Source organism: Tasmannia lanceolata, unplaced genomic scaffold (genome assembly GCF_043159265.1).
Source record: "Tasmannia lanceolata isolate RefF3 unplaced genomic scaffold, GAP_Taslan_0.1 ptg000018l, whole genome shotgun sequence".
Lineage (NCBI taxonomy): Eukaryota > Viridiplantae > Streptophyta > Magnoliopsida > Canellales > Winteraceae > Tasmannia > Tasmannia lanceolata.
Window position 1 is genome coordinate 28599320 of NW_027518695.1, and position 4052 is coordinate 28603371.

The window sequence follows — 4052 nt, forward strand, 5'->3', positions numbered from 1 at the left end:
GAGCTCTCCCCGAGCCCCCCTCACTAATATGTCTCTCTCTCTCTCTCTCTCTCTCTCTCTCTCTCTCTCTCTCTATATATATATATATATATATATATATATATATATATATATATATGTGTGTGTGTGTGTGTGTGTGTGTGTTAAGTACAATGGCCAAAATACTCTTAAGTACATGACATGCATCTAACAATTCATTTTCTTGTTTTATTTGAGAAAATCCACTCATTGTTAGGGTTTGTCGGAGCACCATATATATTGTTTTTCTTTTTCTTTTTAACATTTTGTCATTTAGCAGGGAAATATATAGAAGTTATTGTTCAAAGTGGATAAATATTGCAAGTTATTTATTCATTTTTCAAGATTAAATATTGGTTTCCCCAATTTCTCGTTAATATTTGTTAATTAATTGAATAAAATTGAGATTTTGAAGTTTTGTAGATGACTTTTTCCATTTTTAAAACTCTTCTTCCTGATCACATTTTGCAATATTTTAGAAATTTTACCCTCTTCTTTTAATGAATCAATTTGCATGGTTTTCCTATTTTTCATACATTCCAAAAAAGAAAACTCAAATAGAAATAGACAAGAGACAGAGCAACACAGAATTCATTAACGTCACTGACTTTTCATGATTCTCGATCATATAATACCAACTACAACAGTTTCCTACACTGTCTACTTACAAATACTTTTGAGAAAAACAGAAAAACACCAACCTTATGTCACTCTCTCCTCAACTAGACATAGCTCTACCTAAAACTGTTTTCACTACTTACAATTACTCCTGAGAAAAACAGAAAAACGCCAATCTCATTTGAAAGCGAACTCCAAGATTAGCCTCAATTCTTGCAATTTCATTCTCATCATCTCCTGTCATTATCAATCATTAATATATTAGAATAATAGAAATTTTTTTGTCATTATATATTTACAAATTAATGGGAATCAAATGATGTCAGGAGGTATCCAATAGCCTCGAAAAATACTAATTTATTTATCGATATCGTTACTAATTTTAATATTAATTTTGAAAATTGGGTTTATGAATGAAATGGTTCTTGTTGAAAGAAGTGGTTGTCCCTCTCTCTCTCTCTCTCTCCCCACTCTACAAAAAGCACCCATTTTCAAATGTGCCAGAACCATAGAGAAGATTTGTTCCCTTCAAACGGGAACATAAGAAGGTAACTTTCAACATTTTCATATGTTTTCCTTTTTTTTCTTATTACATTATAATTTTTGTGGTTGTTGGCTGTTTTACAGGTGAAGATAATTACTTCCAAGGTTTTAACGACATTTGAAACCTTCAAAATTTTGGTAGCATTAAACTTTTCTTTCCTTCCATTTATGAACTACGTGTTTTGTTGGGAAGCGCTTCTTGGAAAGAAGGTGAACCGAATAGGTGTTGTTTGTTTCATATAAATGAATTTTGACATCAAGCAAATTGTTATCCTATTCTCTGTTAGTGAGGTACAGACAAATAGTTTGCATGGTGAATCTTAGAGGGATCCGAAGCCGCTCTAAAGCCTCACTCACTGGCAGACAGATGGATTTTATCATAGCAAAAGGCAGTTTATACATGCCAATTTAAACCAGTTTATGACTGACCAGATTACATCCAGAATTGGTTTGCTGAGTTGTGTTGATCACAGTAAGATTTCAAGGTCAAATTCCTCTTTATGCACATCCACTTGAGCACTGAAGGAATCTCCCACAAGATTATGATTTCTTTGTTACATCTACATCAAAACTCATTAGAGCATGTCTCTACACACTTGAGCAACGCCCCGTCGCACTTTCCCTGCATCACTCATGCATTATACCTTTTCTTAGATCAAAGGTCTTATGGTTTTTCAGGCTACCAAGAGAAATTTATCTTCAACAATTGTTCGTGTGGATAATAACATAATTGAGTGTGATGTGCTTAATGCTGCTACAAGAGATGAAGTGTGATTGGTTAGTAGCTGATTATAATTGATATTTTTTTCTGTTTCACGCAGAGCATCAACATTTCTAGAAATTCATGTAACCATTTTTTTAGGGAAATGTTATCAGCACTACTGTATTTTGATGAGGGGTTTTGGCACTCCTTTATTAAAAGTACAGTATGGTTCGCACCATAGGATGATCCAAACCGTCCATTAGATGGGCCACAGCCTAAATACGTTGTGGCCCAAAAATCATTTCCATAGGTTAGATCCTAAAGTGAGGAGTGCCCTCATCAAAATACAGTAGTGCTGATAACATTTCCCCATTTTTATAGGTGGTTCAACTACAAGGAGATCTGAGAGGTTTTGGCATTGATGTTGAAGAGGTTCATCGTCAAGTCCAAAATTTGGTGATCTATCTTTATTTTACTTAGTGTTGACCTTTTTCTTTAATTTAAAAATTCAAAATTTATTTATTTACTTTATGCAAAAAGTCAAATATATATATATATATATATATATATATATATATATATATATATATATATATATATATATATATATATATATATATATATATATTAAAAGTTACAATTAAAGAGAAGTGTATCTTAAGTATTATCTTCAATTCCTATAAATATTCGTACATACACATGCTTTTAAGTTTTTTCTTCTTCCCAATTTATTCCACAGACGTGAGGCATGTTCTCAAGGGTTCCGGGCTGTTTAAGTGCACGTCCCCTTAGAGCGGACGAGTTGTATTATGGAGGCATATGCTAGAGAATCCATTTGCACTGTTGATTCGTCAAATGCAGGGACAATATTTTCCTTAAGGTTTAGATCAGTGCCTCGACTCAACCGTAAGTCATTCTCTCTCTTTACTGTTTGATTCTTTCCATTATTTTTGGTTTGGTTACATGTGGATTATTGCTTTATTTGTGTTGTTTATTATTATAATCTGAAATTCCAGTGTATTTTTACCAACACTTGGTAGGATATATAGATTTTCTACCAATTGGAATAACAACTCTTTGTCAGAAATGAGAAGAATGATTTTAAACTTTGTTGCATCTCAGGAAGCAAAAAATGGGGAGCAAAGTGGAAAAGTGGGGTGTTACTCATGCAACAAACTTTTAAATCCTCTACAGTGTTCTTGTCTTCCTTGCGTAGATCATAATGTGGATCCTTACTGTAGTTTGCATTGAACTTAACCTCTAAAATTAGATAATGTTTTGTAGTACGATGATATATTTTAGTTTGCTTGGTTTCATTAAATAAGAGCTCTTTCAACATGGTTCCAACAGTTCCTTAGATGTTATGATGTGTACATTTAGCTTAGGCCATGTTTGGATACCCACAAGATTTAGATTTGGATTTAGTTGATATTTTGAGCTGGATCAGATCCTTAGATTTCCAAATCATCTACAACAGTGCCAAAAAATCTGATTTTCAAATCTTTTCTGCTAGACATTATTTGGAAATAAATATTTGTAGCAACTTCCTTCACCGTGTGCTCCTCAATGTTGCTCCGGCAGCAGCGATGAGACATCCCTACCTCCATCTCTCTCTCTCTGTGTCTTAAAACATGATCATGAAGATGATTAATGTATTTTGTATCCAAAACTCAAATCCAAATCAAAATACAAATGCATGAGGTATCCAAACGGGCCCTTACGGAATTTTTAGAGCTGAGAAAAGCTCTTCTAGTGTATGTTATGATTGACATAGAACACACAGGTTTTTTGTACCTAAGTTTTGGGATTTTTCTTAATTTAAAATATTTTTAAAAAATATTATTTTAAAAATTATTTCACACTTTTATCCGACTTCATGAAAATTTTCTAAGGGATTCATTAGCCGACCCCTACTAGTTTGGGACGAAGGCTTAGTTGAGTTGTATTTTACACTTTTATCCGCCGTTAGAACCGCCAGCAAAAGTTCCTTTGGTTGCCTAAAAGCCGGGTTAACCCATGGATTTTAGTTAGTTTTGGGGTGCCACGTCAGCCGAATACCCTGCTTGTTTGCCAAACCAAAATTAAAACCCTGGAGGACTACCTGCTTCGTCGGGTGAATGTTGTCCGAAGCAGTATCCTTGTTCAAATGTGATTTTGAGTCCAATAATCA

At 33.6% G+C, this 4052-nt stretch overlaps 1 long non-coding RNA gene across 8 annotated transcripts; it reads left to right on the top strand.

Moving 5' to 3' along the window:
* Window positions 1–201: 201 nt before the first annotated feature.
* LOC143850876 (uncharacterized) lies at window positions 202–3231 on the top strand. 8 transcript variants are annotated; one of them, XR_013236091.1, is made up of 5 exons: window positions 202–1651; window positions 1858–2192; window positions 2264–2338; window positions 2622–2788; window positions 3005–3231. It is a non-coding gene; the product is annotated as an uncharacterized LOC143850876 (long non-coding RNA). The 8 variants fall into 8 exon arrangements; XR_013236090.1 differs by having other exon boundaries at window positions 205–1956; window positions 2056–2192; XR_013236092.1 differs by having other exon boundaries at window positions 205–1184; window positions 1264–2192.
* Window positions 3232–4052: the final 821 nt, after the last annotated feature.